Source organism: Canis aureus, chromosome 6 (assembly GCF_053574225.1).
Source record: "Canis aureus isolate CA01 chromosome 6, VMU_Caureus_v.1.0, whole genome shotgun sequence".
Lineage (NCBI taxonomy): Eukaryota > Metazoa > Chordata > Mammalia > Carnivora > Canidae > Canis > Canis aureus.
The window spans coordinates 168,141-179,316 of record NC_135616.1 but is presented as its reverse complement, the minus strand read 5'-3'; the positions used below and the strand labels follow the sequence as shown (position 1 = coordinate 179,316).

At 49.1% G+C, this 11,176-nt stretch overlaps 1 protein-coding gene across 5 annotated transcripts in view; it reads left to right on the top strand.

Moving 5' to 3' along the window:
- Positions 1 to 11,176, top strand: part of MAPK4 (mitogen-activated protein kinase 4) — a 148,754-nt gene that overhangs the window by 120,342 nt on the left and 17,236 nt on the right. The window lies entirely within an intron of this gene.

Genomic DNA, 11,176 nt, shown 5'->3' with positions numbered 1-11,176 from the left:
CCTAAGAATTTATACGACTGTATCCAACTAGTTTTGGAAGTGAGAGAAATTTATAAAATGCCAATCATCCTGCAGTAGCAACCCTAGTAAAGACTGACTTAGCCTCTCAGTTATTTTTCAAAGACTGAATCATCTTTGAATTCTGACTGTGAAAAATCATATTACAAAACGTCCGTAGAAGAGATGATCAGAGAAGAAGCAGTACATTCCCGTGTTTGCTACCTGCAGTTTGGCAAGCAGCTAATTAGTAAAAATGCTATTTTGGGGGGATCGTGTGTTTATAGTAGTTGCTAGCTTTTTATAATTTTTAATTTGCTGCCGTTCTCTGATTCAAAAATAAATGCTTTCACATTTAGTTTTGTGTTCATAATTTTGTACTTTTTAAGAGGCCCCCCAGGCTTTCCCTGGCCCCCTTTTTGCTTCATTCTTCACACAATAAGGGCCCATCCCCTCCCTCGCCCACTGCTCGGTATCCCGGGCTTAATGATGATCCTTGTAGTCAAACCAGAAGACTCACTACGCAGAATTGGCCTATCAGCTGCCTGAGTACCGTCCCCCGCTCAGAGTAGCTCACACACTGCCAGAACCACAGGAAAAACTGAAGAAGTGCCAGTCAACAAAGCCTCTGAATTCCCTGAAGCAGGTGATTCCAGCCGCCCCTCAACACGCCTGGGGCATTTCAGAAGGAGGATGCATCTGGGGACCTGCAGGGCTTTTGGAAGAGAAGTGTTTCTGCAGAGAGAGGATATGACTCAGGCAGCCCGGCCACAAAGCAGAGAAGACCCTTCTGAATGTCAGGGTCAGACAGGGTTACAGAGCCCAGAGTTCAGCCCTGACCTTGACGGACAACACTGGAGGGAACCTGGAGTTGGCGTCAGGGTCTTCTATTGCCTTCTTCTCTGTTCCCTCTGCCCTCTCCCATACCTGGTGGCCTGTACTTCGTCCTTGGTGGTTGCACCATCCCGGGCGGCCTGCACCCGGGCCTCTGAGGCCGAGCCTCAAGGGTGGGGAATTCAGAGTAGCCTACATTTCTGATTGCTTTGGCAACCTATGGTCCCCTGTGCCTCCAGCCTCCTGCACCTGCAGATCCCTGGCACAGCAGTTGCAGTCAGGCCCAGCCCTCAGGGCCCCAGAGATGCATGAGAGGCACAGTGTGAGTGTCCATCTGCAACAGAGCATGTTCAGCAGGAGCCATGGTACCCTGAGTCCCTGCCAATGTGACACAAGACAAGGGCCAGCAGGTGGGTGCGTCCTCTCCCAGGGAAACATGTCAACAGGGACCTTGCCCAGTATTTCCCAAGACGTGTTGGGGGAAAGGTTGGTCCTGCTGATGTGGACAGGGAGGTATGCCGGGAGGTGCATCCCGAACCCCATCTAAGAGATGCTGAGGCTGTAACTAAATGTGCTGTTTGCTGCCTGCCTCCCCAAGGGGGTCTGTTCCCACACTGTTCGCTCCTCCTGTCAGCATCTTTGGGATGTGAGCCCATCTCTGGAAACACCGCCTTCACGAAAAGCAGTGACTGGCTCCCACCCCGCAGGTGAGATTTTCCCACCCCAGGCCAGGGAGGCTGCCAAGTTCAGAAGGAGCAGGGCTTTTTTGGCTCATTCTGACCCGCTCTGCAGGTAGCTACTTCCTTTCCTATGAACAGGCTGCACCCTGTCAGGGGCCTTCCCACAGCAGGAGCCCTGCCCTGACCAAGGCCAGCTTCCCGGGCTCCTGCCCTTCAGAGGCCCCTGACAGAGGGATTTCTTGCTTTTTTAAAAAAGATTTTTATGTATTTGTTTGACAGAGAGAGAGGGAGAGGAAGAGGGAGAGGGAGAAGGAGAGGGAGAACTAGCATAGCAGGGGCAGCAGAGGGCACAGGGAGAGGGAGAAGCAGAGCCCCCGCCGAGCAGGGAGCCCAACGTGGGTCTCGACCCCAAGGACCCCGGAACCTGAGCCCAAGGCAGATGCTTCGCCAACTGAGCCCCCAGGCACCCGAGAGAAGGGTTTCGAACCCCTGCAGGTGCACTGCCTGGGCTGGCGTCCGGCGCGTAGCCCCATAGCCATGCGTAGGGTCAAACCACCCTGGGGCCATAAGATGTGCCGCGCGCCTCCAAGCTCCACCTGACCCTGTCTTCACTTCTCTTAGCCTCCATCCCAGCTTCTTTAACAAAGAAGGTGGTGTCTGTCCCAGAGCCTGCTGAGAACGGGGAGCCCAAGAAGGTTCATCCGAACAAGCTCTGCAAGCTACATGGACGGGGGGTGGAGGGTCGTCCTCTGCAAAGGGATGGTATACGGGCAGCTGTGGGGGAAGGGCAGAAAGGGGGCCAGAACTGTCAGCTGCAGGACTCGACGTTGGCACTGTGTCGTGAAAGAGCAGAGACAGTGCCCCCGCCCCTGGGAGACCATCACGATAATCAGATGGAGGAACCCAGAGGCCTGGGTGGCCCCTGCCGTGAGGTTGGCCCTGGCAAGTGCGTGTCAGGATTATACACTTGGCTCCGAATGCCCCGTGGGGGACATCCTCTTTCCCTTTGAGGGGGAGGTGGAAGGGTTGCAGCGAGGTGACCTCCAGCCCCCTCACCCCCAGCAAGATTAGCAGCCCAGAGGGCAGCCCCCGGCGGCAGCACCAAGGTGGCATCATAGAAAGCCACTGCCACACCACAGGGCACCCTGGATCTCAGAGGGCTGGACTTCGACGGGGCTGCTACCCTTGCCCGGCGGTTTTACCATGGCCAACAAACTTCAGAATACTTTACTGACTGGCAGTCATGGCGTGGACGTCCGCTCTGGGCGTATCCGTCATTCCTCTAGCTCACGTTGTTCATTCCATTCATCTGCCACATTTAAGAGAATGGGGTGGCTGGTCCCTGCCTTGGGTCCCTGCCTTGGGGCCTCCCCTACTACAGAGTTGTTGTGAATTTAGAGACAGGAGCATAGAGGCTTCCCAGCAAGCCGGGCAGGGAGGGTAGGGCTGCAGTAAATTTCCCAGATGTAAAATGAAAACATAAACACGTCACAGGGCTGTCATGAGGTCAGCTGAGCTAATGCTCAAAAAAAAAAAAAAAAAAAAAAAAAAAAGATCCTTAGTCCTTCTCCACTCACAGACGTTCTTGGCCATTCATACCTGGATGCTAACGGCAGACCTAAGAGGAGGGTGTGTGAGGTGGGGGGAGGTTAGGACGGCTGCCCTCGTTTGGGGTGAGGTGGGGACAGAAAGGGAAGACTTGGGGCTCAGAGAGCATCATCTCTGCTGTTCCCCACAGGGTCACTAATGTCCCCTTATCACAGAGGCCTTCCCGGACCATCACCCAGTCCATCACTCTGTCCCCTTACCTGCTTCCTTTTTACTCCCTGCACCATTTTCATCAGAAACATTCACTTGTTCAGTTATCTTTCCGACTAACACGTATGTTCCAGGAGTGTACAGGGAGTTCGTTCTGTCCACTTGCTGGGACTGAGTCTCAGCACTGCCCATTTATAGCGAATCTGGCCTTGGTCATGTTATTCACTGCTCTAGGGACGCCCGAGTGGCTCTGTGGTTGAGAGTCTCCCTTTGCCCTAGGGCATGACCCCGGGGTCCTGGGATCGAGTCCCGCATCAGGCTCCCTGCATGGAGCCTGCTTCTCCCTCTGCCTGTGTCTCTGCCTCTCTCTCTGTGTCTCTCATGAATAAATAAATACTATCTTTAAAAAGAAATTGGGGGATCCCTGGGTGGCGCAGTGGTTTGGCGCCTGCCTTTGGCCCAGGGCGCGATCCTGGAGACCCGGGATCGAATCCCACGTCGGGCTCCCGGTGCATGGAGCCTGCTTCTCCCTCTGCCTATGTCTCTGCCTCTCTCTCTCTCTCTGTGACTATCATAAATAAATAAAAAAATTAAAAAAAAAAAAGAAATTGTTCACTGCTCTGTAGTTTTCTCATAGTCATTTTGATAATGAAATGCACTAATAATAAAGCCACACTTGGCATAGTGCCTCGGCATATCATGTAAGTTTTCAATAAATGGTAGCCATTGTTATTATTGATTGCTTTCCAGGAAATTTTTACTTCCCATGGGTCAGCCATCTGGAGAAGACCTCTGTGGCTATTCCAGGATCCATCTCATCCCAAGTGGAGCTAGAAATAGAAGCTATACTAATTGGGAGACCTCAAAAATATTGCCTACCTTTTTCTTTTTTAAAGATTCAAGAACGAACTAGGGGTGGTGGAAGGGGAGGAGGGCAGGGGTGGGGGGGAATGGGTGACGGGCACTGAGGGGGGCACTTGACGGGATGAGCACTGGGTGTTATTCTGTATGTTGGCAAATTGAACACCAATAAAAAATAAATTTATTATTACAAAAAAAAGAAACGATAAAAAAATAAAAAATAAAGATTCAAGAAAAAATCTATTCATGAGAGACACACAGTGGCAGGCGCTTTCTGGAAGGCCCTTAGTGCGTCTTCCTGAAAGGGGTCTTTGCTCTCAGGCCAGCGCATTACAAGTGAATCACTTTGGCCCAGCAGGATGTGGTGGTGCAGCATTCTAGGACTCTAGTGCCCTACAGAGGGGTGCTGGGAGACCGGGAGCACAAGCAGATGGGGAAACTGAGGCTGAAGCAGCAAACAAGCCTTCCCTCCTGGTATATCTCCAAACAAGCAAAACACTTGGTCATGTCTTTAAGAACTGTAATATAATTCAGAGTTCATGGTTTGGACCCTGTGTCGATAATGTCCAAAGCTTTTATCTGTGATGTGAGCTCTCGTTGAATTGGATGACAACCACGTTTCAAGAAAATGCCTTTTAAGAAGCAGCTCATCCCATTGCTCCCACTTTCCTGCTGTTTAAAGTGAGAGGAAGGGGGTGCCTGGGTGGCTCAGTCAGTTAAGCTTGGGCTCGGCTCAGGTCATAATCCTGGGGTTGTGGGATTGAGCCCCATGTCCGGCTCTCAAGTATCAGGGAATCCGCTTCCAATTCTCCCCGCCCTCCCCATCCCCCTATGCACGATCTCTCTCTTTCTCTTTCTCTCTCTCTCTCATAAATAAATAAATAAATAAATAAATAAATAAATAAATAATAAAATCTTTTTAAAGATAAATAGAGAAAAAGAAAAGTTGGAGGAAATACACTGTGCTGAGTGAAATAAGCCAGTCACAAAAGGACATGATGACATGACTCCACTTGTTTGGGTGGTCAGACTCACAGAAAGAGAAAGCACGGGGGGTGGAGTTGCTAGGGGCTGGGGATTTGTTTGCTGGGTACAGACTCACTTCTGTGAAACAGTTGGTGGTGATGGTTGGGCAACGATGTGAATGTACTCAGTGCCACTAAATCGTACGCTTAAAAATGGTTAAGGTGGTGAATTTTATGTGAGGCATATTTTGCCACAATTGAAAGTAAATTATTTTTTAAAAAGCCATTCTAGGGACACCTGGGTGGCTCAGTGGTTGAGTGTCTGCCTTCGGCTCAGGGCATGATCTTGGGGTCCTGCGATGGAGTCCCACATCGGGCTTCCCACAGGGAGCCTGCTTCTCCCTCTGCTTGTGTCTCGGCCTCTCTCTGGTGTGTCTCTCTATCTTTATTTAAAGAATAAATAAAATATTTTTAAAAAAATGCAGTTCCATCAGGGCACCTGCCTAGCCCAAATCGGTAGAGCATGTGACTTGATCTCAGGGTCGTGAGTTCAAACCCCACTTTGGGTATGGAGCCTACTTTAAAAAACGTGGGGGGGGAAGGGGGTGATGATTCTATCATGATTTTTTTTTTTTTTTTTTGTAATATCAAGAGAAGTAACCACATGGAGTCTGTAGGCCTATAGAACCTTGACTGGACTTTGGTTGATTTCCATGGAAACTTAGGAAGAGATTGTGAGCCTCACTGGCCGGGATCCCCCAGTGCACAGCGTGGGGACGGAGCAGCCCTGACGAAGTGGACAGCGGCTCAGCACTTCAGGCATCTTGAAGTTAATGACAACTCAGTGCAGCTGACTTGACTATTTCTTTCCCCATGTGTGTTTTAGCTGCATAAACAGCATGTCCCCAGTGCCTTACCAATGATTATGTTGTACGCTGGGCTTCTTTTTTTTTTTTTTTTTTTTTTATTTATGATAGGCACACAGTGAGAGAGAGAGAGAGAGGCAGAGACACAGGCAGAGGGAGAAGCAGGCTCCATGCACCGGGAGCCCGATGTGGGATTCGATCCTGGGTCTCCAGGATCGCGCCCTGGGCCAAAGGCAGGCGCCAAACCGCTGCGCCACCCAGGGATCCCCGCTGGGCTTCTTAAGATCGTGTTTCTTTCTTCAGCTTGAGAGATTCCCTGCTGCATATTTTCACGGAAATGAGTTTAATAGAATGAGTTTGGAGTCAGCAATAAGAAAGGCAATTTGGCTGTGGTGTTATTTCTTTTTAAAAAGGCTTCTAGGGATCCCCGGGTGGCGCAGCGGTTTGGCGCCTGCCTTTGGCCCAGGGCGCGATCCTGGAGATCCGGGATCGAATCCCACATCGGGCTCCCGGTGCATGGAGCCTGCTTCTCCCTCTGCCTGTGTCTCTGCCTCTCTCTCTCTCACTGTGTGCCTATCATGAATAAATAAAAATTAAAAAAAAAATAAAATAAAATAAAATAATAAAAAATAAAAAATAAAAAGGCTTCTAACATGCCTGATACGGATATAAGCACAAATAAGAATTATACCTTCAGGGCGCCGTGGGGGGCTTAGTCAGTTAAGCTTTCGACTCAGGTCATGATCCTGGGGTCCTGGGATCGGGTCCCACATTGGGCTCCCTGCTCAGCAGGGAGTCTGCTCCCTCTCCCTCTGATGCCCCCCTGCTTGTGCTCTCTCTCACTCTCTTACTCTCAAATAAAATCTTTAAAAAATTATAGCTTCAGAGGGAAAACACTAGAGAGGAAGGCCCCATGTCTTTGCTTAGAGAGGCCTCTGGGAGTGTTGTTTTATCTAAATGATCTTTTGATGAGTGTCTATAACACAAAGAATTAACCCCTGCTGTGGGTCAGCCTGCTGCTCTGATGGAGAAATCCGCCCGGCCTGTGGGCAAGGCACATCATAAATCCGCAGGGCAGGGCATGATCTGAGAGATCAGCAAGGAGCCGGCTGCCCTCTGACCCCCAGCATCACCTGTCCGCCTGGTGACAGGGAGCCTGCATGGCATCAGTCCGGGTCCCTGAGTACTCGAGTGCCCACCAAAGTCTGAGAAGCAGTGCTTGGGACGTCCACCAGGAGGGTGGTGTTGGCACATCTCTCCACAAGCTTGTCCATGCTGTGCCTGGACGCCTCTGCCTGTTAGGAGCCCAGTCCCCCCTTTGACAGTCCTGATGGCTTTGGAGGCTTTTCTGATGGCAAAGGCAGCAGAGCTGCGTGTTCAGATGAAAGGGGCTGTACGCACAGGCTGGGGTGGAATGCCAGCTTGCCACTTAGCGCCTGTGTGACCATGGATAGATTGCTTACCCTCTCTGTGTCTCTGATCCCTCCCTGTAAAATGCCTACATCAAGGGGCACCCAGGTGACTCAGGGGTTTAGCGTCTGCCTTCAGCTCAGGGCGTGACTCCGGGGTCCCGGGATCAAATCCCACGTGGGGCTCCCTGCGAGGAGAGCCTGCTTCTTCCTCTGCCTGTGTCTCTGCCTCTCTGTGTCTCTCATGAATAAATAAATACAATCTTTTTTTAAAAATTGTTGTATTGAGAGGCCATGCCTCACAGGGCTGTTGTGGGGATGAAGTGAGTTAATCCATATGTAAAGCAGAGCAGTTTGAGGAGCACAGTAAATGTTAGCGGTTATTATCTTACTACATAGACTTCTGTCTCATGCTCTGGCTCACATCTGTCCCCAGAGCCTCAGAGAACAAGCCTAACCCCTCATGCATGTGACAGCCTTGCAAACATCTAAAGGCAGATCTCTGGGTGCCTGGGGGCCTCAGGCAGTTGAGTGTCCAAATCTTACTTTCAGCTCAGGTCATGATCTCAAGGTCATGAGATCAAACCCCGTGGGCTCCATGCTGCCAACATGTGCCAGAGACTCCTGGTAGGGAAGGTGAGGCTGTGAGAGCCCCCATCCTGGCCTGGAAGTGGGCAGCCCTAAGCAGCTATGAGGGGAGACACCAGCCTTCCCACCTTGTCATCCCCCCACCACACACTCAGCTACAATCGACTGGGCTTTTATTGTTCGGAGAATGTGTACTCACTTAATCCCCCCATCTCCCTGAGGGGCCAGGAGGGTGAAGTAGAAGGCCTGCTGCACCATGGCTTCTCCCCCAGCCTTCACGTCTCAGACACATGAGATCCAGCTAGGGGCAGAGGCAGAGCAAGCTGCACAGACCTGGAGCGCCCCCATGCTGGCTCTCTGAGCAGTGGGTGGTGCCCACCCTTCTGGAGTGGGTTTGAGCAAGGCTCTTCTGAATTCCACCCCTGTCCCTCTGCACAGCAGGTGCTCAGAGCATTAATTATGCCTTCCCTCTGCATCTGTTGGGGGCCCCTAATTACCCTCCTCAGAGGCCAGCTGCTCCTAGATTATTCCCCAAACACCTATGATGCTTTTAAAATCAAAGCCTCCCTTTGGTTGCACCATACCCTAAAAGGAAGCAAAAGGGCTGGTTGGAGCACTAGCTGGGTGAGGCCCGGAGGCCCCCTGACAGGGTCTAGACAGGAAATCTTGTCCAGTTGCCTCCCTGGAGCACCACAGAATCAGCTTCTTACCAGGGACACCAGGGACAGGGTGGGGAGGGAACCTCGGGAAAGGGCAGTTCCAGGCTTGCCTGTTCCGTGCTGAGAGGTGGCCATGGAGAATCGTGGTTGATTCTCACAGGACAGTGCTCCACAAGGGCACACGGGCTGGTGACTGAGGACAGGCTCCTCCACAACAAATGGAGCTGGAACTGTCCCGGCCCTGCAGGTCTGGCAGGAAAGCCTTGGAAAGATAGCTGTTGAGCCGATATGTTTACTGATAAGTGGGCCTCTCTGATAAAACTGAGTGCCCACGCCTGGGGATTCTTTAAAGAAAGAAAGATAGATAGATAGATAGATAGATAGATAGATAGATAGATAGATAGATTCTAGAAGAATTTGACTTTTGCCCCCATGCACTCCACTGAAACTTTTTTTAGATTTTATTTTATTTTTAATAAATTTATTTTTTATTGGTGTTCAATTTCTCAACATACAGAATGACACCCAGTGCTCATCCCATCAAGTGCCCACCTCAGTGCCCGTCACCTATTCACCCCCACCCCCCACCGCCCACCTTCCACCACCCCTAGTTCATTTCCCAGAGTTAGGAGTCTCTCATGTTCTGTCTCCCTTTCTGTTATTTCCCACTCATTTTTTTCTCCTTTCCCCTTTATTCTCTTTCACTATTATTTATATTCCCCAAATGAATGAGACCATATAATGTTTGTCCTTCTCCGATTGACTTACTTCACTCAGCATAGTACCCTCCAGGTCCATCCATGTCGAAGCAAATGGTGGGTATTTGTCGTTTCTAATGGCTGAGGAATATTCCATTATATACATAGACCACAGCTTCTTTATCCATTCATCTTTCGATGGACACTGAGGCTCCTTCCACAGTTTGGCTATTGTGGACATTGCTGCTAGAAACATCGGGGAGCAGGTATCCCAGTATTTCACTGCATCTGTATCTTTGGGGTAAATCCCCAACAGTGCAATTGCTGGGTCGTAGGGCAGGTCTATGTTTAATCTTTGAGGAACCTCCACACAGTTTCCCAGAGTGGCTACACCAGTTCACATTCCCACCAACAGTGCAGGAGGGTTCCCTTTTCTCCGCATCCTCTCCAACATTTGTTGTTTCCTGCCTTGTTAATTTGCCCCATTCTCACTGGTGTGAGGTGGGATCTCATTGTGGTTTTGATTTGTATTTCCCTGATGGCAAGTGATGCGGAGCATTTTCTCACGTGCATGTTGGCCATGTCTATGTCTTCCTCTGTGAGATCTCTCTTCATGTCTTTTGCCCATTTCATGATTGGATTGTTTGTTTCTTTGGTGTTGAGTTTAAGAAGTTCTTTATAGATCTTGGAAACTAGCCCTTTATCTGATATGTCATTTGCAAATATCTTCTCCCATCCTGTAGGTTGTCTTTTAGTTTTGTTGACTGTATCCTTTGCTGTGCAGAAGCTTCTTATCTTGATGAAGTCCTAATAGTTCATTTTTACTTTTGTTTCTTTTGCCTTCGTAGATGTATCTTGCAAGAAGTTACTGTGACCAAGTTCAAAAACGGTGTTGCCTGTGTTCTCCTCTAGGATTTTGATGGAATCTTGTCTCACATTTAGATCTTTCATCCATTTTGAGTTTCTCTTTGTGTCTGGTGCAAGAGAGTGGTCTAGTTTCATTCTTCTGCATGTGGATGTCCAATTTTCCCAGCACCATTTATTGAAGAGACGGTCTTTCTTCCAGTGGATAGTCTTTCCTCCCCTATCGAATATTAGTTGACCATAAAGTTCAGGGTCCACTTCTGGGTTCTCTATTCTGTTCCATTGATCTATGTCTCTGTTTTTATGCCAGTACCACACTGTCTTGATGACCACAGCTTCGTAGTACAACCTGAAATCTGGCATTGTGATGCCCCCAGCTATGGTTTTCATTTTAAAATTCCCCTGGCTATTCGGGGTCTTTTCTGATTCCACACAAATCTTAAAATAATTTGTTCTAACTCTCTGAAGAAAGTCCATGGTATTTTGATAGGGATTGCATTAAACGTGTAAATCGCCCTGGGTAACATTGACATTTTCACAATATTAATTCTGCCAATCCATGAGCATGGAATATTTTTCCATCTCTTTGTCTTCCTCAATTTCTTTCAGAAGTGTTCTATAGTTTTTAGGGTATAGATCCTTTACCTCTTTAGTTAGGTTTATTCCTAGGTATCTTATCCTTTGGGTGCAATTGTAAATGAGATTGACTCCTTAATTTTTCTTTCTTCAGTCTCATTGTTATGTATAGAAATGTCACTGACTTCTGGGCATTGATTTTGTATCCTCCAACGCTGCCAAATGGCTGTATGAGTTCTAGCAATCTTGGGGTGGAGGCTTTTGGGTTTTCTATGTAGAGTATCATGTCATTGGTGAAGAAGGAGAGTTTGACTTCTTCTTTGCCTATTTGAATGCCTTTAATGTCCTTTTGTTGTCTGATTGCTGAGGCTAGGACTTCCAGTACTATGTTGAACAGCAGTGGTGAGAGTGGACATCCCTG